Genomic DNA, 7,062 nt, shown 5'->3' with positions numbered 1-7,062 from the left:
AAAAAAAAAAAAAAGAAATATTTGCTTTTAGAGCAGCCTTGGTTTGGTTAAAGAATAAGACTTAAAGGAATATTCTTGTACTAAAAGAGAAAATAATATTAGAATGGTGTATACCGACAGAGTCCTTTTCTCCAGAATAACACACAGCCTTTCACAGAAGACATGTGCCCATAAGAGATTCCTAGGGGCGCCTGGGTGGCTCAGTCAGTTAAGCGACCAACTTCAGATCTTACAGTTCGTGGGTTCGAGCCCCGCGTGGGGCTCTGTGCTGACAGCTTGGAGCCTGAAGCCTGCTTCTGATTCTATGTCTCCCTCTCTCTCTCTGCCCCTCCCCTGCTCGTGCTCTGTCTCTCAAAAATAAATAAATGAAAAAAAAATTTTTTTTGAAATAAAAAGAAGTAAAATTTGGGTCAAAGGGAGTATGTGTTTTGAATTCTGATAGACAATGATAAATTTCCAACACAATTTATACTATCCCCAGAACTGGATGAAAGAATTAGTTTTCCACATGCCTACCAGCACTCCTAACATCAACAGTTTATATTTTGCCAATCTGTCTGGTTAAAAAGTACTATCTCATTGCTATTTTAATATATACTTGTTTAATCCTAAGTGCATTAAAACTATTTTCTTCTATATTTATAAGAATTCCTTTATTTACCTTACTTTCTGTGAAATGTCTTTTCTTATCTTTCCCCCCCTCCCCCCCCCCCCCCGTGGGTTTTATTTTTCCTTAGTAACGTCAGGGGATATACATGATTGTAAATTACAAAGCTGTAATTAACACTCTGTAAGGTACCTGTGTTGAAAACTATGTTTTTCCTGTTTTATCATTTGTCTTTTGACTTTATTAGCTTATATTTAAGAAAGCAGTGTAGTCACCTTTCCTGTTCTCACTCTGATACGCCTTCCAGTTCCCTCCCACAGGTTTTCTTTCAGTATTTTCATGCTTGCCTGCATCATTATTTGAGCAACAAGTAAGGTGAATTGGCTTCGACTGTCTGCCCTCCGGGTTCTGTGCCTCAGTTTGTTGCTGTTAGAGGACAAGCTGGACACCGACACTAGCTTTTGCAGAGAAAAGGTTTTATTTTTTATTTTTTTAATTAAAAAAAATTTTTTTTCCTCTAATGTTTATTTATTTTTGCGGAAGAGAGACAGAGCATGAGCAGGGGAGGGGCAGAGAGAAAGGGAGACACAGAATCCCAAGCAGGCCGCAGGGTCTGAGCCATCAGCACAGAGCCTGATGCGGGGCTCGAACTCCCTGACGCATCGCGAGATCATGACCTGAGCCGAAGTCGGCCGCTTAACCCACTGAGCCACCCAGGCTCCCCGAAAAGGTCTTACCACAAGGTGCCAAGCAAGGAAAATTTTCAAACTGGCGTCCGAGAGGATGAGGGGAGCTGAGTACTTAAGGGATTTTAAGGATTTTGGGGGTGGACGTAGGCGATTGGAGGTCGGGAAGAAGTGAGGTAAGACAGGGCTGCGTCTGCACAGGCGCCACCCACTGATACAGGGGCATCCCTTGTGCGTACCCGTGGCCGCACTAGCATGACGCAGGGGGCGGATGTCAGGGCGTGTGGGGTCACTGTCCTTCAGGCATCTGCGGGAACCCGCTTGATTTCCTCCCGTCTGAGTTGAGTCTTACCGGGGGTTGTTCGACCTCTACAAAACAGCTCCTAAATCAGTTAAGTGAGCCAGAGGTTCTTCAGGATAGAGTAATCAAAGCATTTGGCAACTCAGGCTGGGGGTGTCATTAATTGATCCATTTCTTTCACGGATTTGGATGGTGAATGTCACTTTATGTTTAGATCTACTGGACTTGACTTCCGCACCGGCCTTTCTGTTCCAAAGAGTACATTCGCGAAATGGTAACAAATTCTTTGAACTTCAACTCTGTTTCATTTTATTACCCCGTGTGATGTATTTTGCTCCTGGACATTCTTACTTACTCCATCTTTCATATTTCATTTATAATCAGTTTATTATCATCGTTATTATTATTGAAGTATATCTGACATACAGTGTTACATTAGTTTCAAGCGTACAACATAACGTTTCGACAATTCCGTACATTATTCAACACTAAGCGTTCACCAAGAGAAGTGTAGTCACAATTTGTCACCATGCACAGTTATCATGTTTATTGCATATTCCCTAGGCTGTAGTTTTTATCCCCATGACCTATTTATGTTGTGACCGCAACTATATAACTCTTAATCCCCTTCATCTGGTTTTCCCACCCCCACACCCCCCCTCCCCTCTGGCAACCACCAGTTTGTTTTCTGTCTTTAAAAGTCTGTTTGATTTTTGTTTGTGTCATGTTTTCGATTCCACTTATAACTGAAAGCATATGATGTTTCTCTCTTGAATCAGTTGTAATGGTTAAAAATCCAATTTATCAATTAGTTTAGTATTAATGGCTACCTTTAACGTCGGAATATCATCCAGCTCCAAATTAAGTTCTTTATACCATTTATTCAAATATTCTTTATTTGCCTTAGACTTTAGATAAATCCTAAATGTTTTGTTGTTGTTGTTAATTATTCATATCTAATTGCCTTTTAGTTGCTTCTCTGGGGTATTTACTTATTTTTAAATGTTTATTTACTTATTTTTGAGAGAGAGAGAAAGAGAGAGAGAGAGAGAGAGAGAGAGAAAAAGCATGAGTGGGGGAGGGGCAGAGAGAGAGGGAGACACAGAATCGGAAGCAGAGCCTGTGCTCCAGGCTCTGAGCTGTCAGCACAGAGCCCGACGTGGGGCTCGAACTCACGAACTGTGAGATCATGACCTGAGCTGAAGTCAGATGCTTAATCAGACACCCCTCTCTGAGGTATTTAAATAAATGATCATAGTAATTTAAAAACATATTTTTTTCTTTTTAATTTATGTATTTGGGTATTTGGGTAATTAATTCAATAATAAATATATACTGATTTAGAGACAAATTGTGACCCTCATGGAGCTTAAATTTTAGTAGAACTTGCATTTTTCTTTTGTATAATTGGCACTCGTGAGTACTCCTAGCAGCTTTTCAGAATCAATAGAGACAAAAATCTCTATTCTGTATTTAAAATCTCTGTTCCGTATTGAACAAGAATGCTTCCATTAATGGGATCATAAATATGATTGTGATTCTCGCTTGAAATACGTATCTCAGCTTGACATACATATTTCTTAATGTTAAAATAGCAATGATTACTTTTTAAATTAAGAGTTTTCGGTAGGAATAGATGCTGAGTTTAATCAAACACCTTTTCTACATCCATGAAGATAATTGCTTCCCCCTCTCCCTTAACCTTTTAAAATAATGTAGTATCTTCATAGATTTCTTAAATTGAATGGTTAGTGATCTCTTGAAAAGGAAATACAATCTCGGCTGACAATTTTTTATTGTATATATAATTTAACTAGCCATATGTGGTTTAAATCCTTTGTATCTTGACTGAAATAGCCGAGTCTTCTTAATCATGTTTGGAATTTTTAGAAGGAATTCAAATAATCTACAACACAGAGCTCTGCATATTCTAGGTCCTATTTTTACAAGTTCATCCAGAGCTGAAGTCATCCACACCCAAAAAAGGCAAAGTAAATTTCACATTTACTCGCATTTATTGTGTATGATCTTTTTTCCTTTTTTTTTTTTTTTTCCCCCTGAAACCAAAGTTTAGTTGATTTTGAAACATCAGAAGTTTCGGATTCTCCGTCTTCTTATGCAGTGGCCTGGCTTGCCAAATGTTTTATTTTTCACTGCATACCTAATTGGAGGCATTCAGGCTTAGGGTAATCATAAAAACTTTTGGAAAAAAAGACATGCAACATTTAAAATGTTGGATGGATTTATTTATGAATTCAAGGGTTCACTTTGTATTCCTCTAAAGGAATGGTTTATTAGCAACCGGATCTTGGATTGCTTTTGTGAATTCCTTGGAATGTTTTTTCTCTGACCACTTTTTACCTCCCCACCCCACCAAAATCAAGCAAACAAGCAAACAAAAACGTGATTCTTAAATATATAAGTTAATCTATGGACATTACCACCTCTTTCATATGTATGTTATATACACAGCCCTACAGTATTATCAGATTTCTTCCTTTTGTTTTTAGTAACTCGGATTCATTTAGCTATCTGAAGCTGGTAAATGTCACTTCTGTAAACAGCGTCAAAATGATACAATCCCCTCTTCTATTAATTGTCTAATGAGTTCAATAGGTGTCACTTTGGAAGTAGTCTATATTCTTTAGCAGAAATTTGTCATTCGGAATCCATTTCAGAGCTTTCCACAGCTGCATATCAATGTTTATTTCAGGCCTATCTGCCATCCACATTGCTTGCAAAGACAAGTTCATTTCTTACATCTTCATTATTTTTTTTTTTAATTTTTTTTTTCAACATTTATTTATTTTTGGGACAGAGAGAGACAGAGCATGAACGGGGGAGGGGCAGAGAGAGAGGGAGACACAGAATCGGAAACAGGCTCCAGGCTCTGAGCCATCAGCCCAGAGCCCGACGCGGGGCTCGAACTCAGGGACCGCGAGATCGTGACCTGGCTGAAGTCGGACGCTCAACCGACTGCGCCACCCAGGCGCCCCTCTTACATCTTCATTATAAGGACAAAACAAACCCATGCATCTCAGAAGGGCATTTTAGGCCTTACAATATTAGTCTTTGTCGTTTTCTGAACTGCCTGCGGTATGTAGCTGTAGAAATCATCCATGTCCCTTAATTTTATGCGTAGGATTTGTAAAGTTTTTAAGAAAAATTGGGGATGGATTGTCCGAAAGATACGCACATAGGTTTTCTATTCTCTCACTGCCAAGTGTCCTGGGGGAAAAATTAGCAGACAAGGCACTTACACATCTTACCCTTATCTAGTGTAAAATTGTAACTGACAATTGCATTGTAATTTCCCATCTCTTGACTTCAGTTTTGTCATTAGGAAAATGAAGCAGTGGAATTATGATTATTCTTCTCTGAAGGCCATGTACGCAAACCAACCCTCAGACTGATGTGGAATGACTGGCCCAGAGGAGGAAAATGCTCTCGGTCCACACAGTGATGATCCCGGCTACTCCGCTTTGAGGCACTTAGGTTTGTGGCCATATGGATATACATGAATCCTAAAAGTTCTCAAGAGTCTAATAACCTCTGACTATACAAGCAATACTCTTCAGTTTGCTTTTTGAGAAATTGCATGCATTGACATTAGGTACAAAGTAGCCTTACCACTAAATGGTTTTAAAAATGACAAATATTTGTGGGGATTTTCCGATTTTATTGAGATATAGTTGACATATAAAATTGTATAAGTTTAAGGTATACACAGTGTTGATTTGATGCACTTGTATATTGCAAAATCCTTACCCCCATCATGTTAGTTAATGCCTCTATCATATCACATAATTAACATTCCATTTTTGAGTTGAAAATGTTTAAAATGTACTCTCAGCAACTTCAAGTATAGAATACAGTGATATTAATTATAATTACCATGTGATACATTAGATCTCCAGTTCTTTTTGTTTTTTAATTTATTTTAGGAAGAGATAGAACATGAGTGGGGGGAGGGGGAGGATGAGAGAAAGAGAGAGAGAGAGAGAGAGAGAGAGAGAGAGAGAGAGAATTCTAAGCAGGCTCCACACTCAGCACAGAGCGTGATGCAAGGCTCATTCCATGACCCTGGGATCATGACCTGAACTGAATTCAAGAGTCAGATGCTTAACTGACTGAGCCACCGATGTGCCCCCTAGATCTCCAATTATTCTTCACCTTATAACGAAAATGTTGTACTCTTTGAACAACATCTCTCATTTTCTCCACCTCCTAGCCCATAGTAACAACCATTCTCGATGTGGGTAGAATTTGGTGTTTTAAGATTTCAAATATAAATGATATCATACGGTGTCTGTCTCTCTCTGTCTGACTTATTTCACTTAGCATGATGCTGTTAATTCTATCAACTTTGTTGCAAAGGGAAATATTTCCGTCTTTCTCATAGCTCAATAATATTTCATATATAATATTATATATATTTCATTATATTTATTCTATTATATTAATGTGTATATACATATTCCACATCTTTATCCATTCATCCATTGATGGACACTTAGGTTGTTCCCATACCTTGCCTATTATGAATAATGATTCAATAAACATGGGAGTATACATATCTCTTTGATATTCAAATTTCATTTCTTTTAGATGTATACCCAGAAGTAGGACTGTCCTTTTCCTGTTATATATTCTTGGCTCCTTTGTCATAAATTAATTTACTGTATATGCCTGGGTTTATTTCTGGGCTTTCTATTCTATTTCATTGATCTGTGTATATGATTTTACACAAAGACCATACTGTTTTGGTTACTACAGCTTTGTAATATGGTTTGAAATTAGAAAATGTGATGCTTCCAGCTTTGTTCTTCCTCAAGATTGCTTTGGTGATCCATGGTCCTTTGCAATTCCATGCAAACTTGAGGATTCTTTTTTTCTATTTCTGTGAAAAATGCCATTGGAATTTTGAAAGGAATTGAATTGAGTGTGTAGATTGATTCAGGTAGCATGGATATTTTAGCAATAATAATTTTTCCAACCCAGGAACATGGTATATCTTGCCATCTCTTCCTCAGTTTCTCTCTTCAGAATCTCATAGTTTTCCATGTACTGGTCTCACACCTTCTTGTGTATACTTGTATATATAATTTTGTGTATTGAGTTTGTATCCTGCGACTGGTCCTTGCCTGGCTTTGTTATCATGGTAGTGCTGGACCTGTAAAATGAGTTTGGAAGTGTTCCTTCCTCTTTCTTTTTTTGGAAGAATTTGAGAAGGACTGGCATTAAGTCTCTGTAAATGTTTGGTAGAATTCATCAGTAAAGCTATTTATTTGGTCCTGGACTTTTGTTCATTGAAGGTTTTTGATTACTGATTTAATGTCCTTACTAGTAATTGGTCTGCTCAGATTTTCTATTTCTTCCCGATTCAGTCTTGGCAGATTTTATGTTTCTAGAAATTTATCCATTTCTTCTAGGTTGTCTAGTTTATTGGGATATAATTGTTTACAAAA

Source organism: Herpailurus yagouaroundi, unplaced genomic scaffold, assembly GCF_014898765.1.
Source record: "Herpailurus yagouaroundi ecotype Mexico unplaced genomic scaffold, PumYag 159, whole genome shotgun sequence".
Classification (NCBI taxonomy): domain Eukaryota; kingdom Metazoa; phylum Chordata; class Mammalia; order Carnivora; family Felidae; genus Herpailurus; species Herpailurus yagouaroundi.
The sequence above is the reverse complement of the archived record's forward strand: the minus strand, read 5'-3'. Positions refer to the sequence as shown.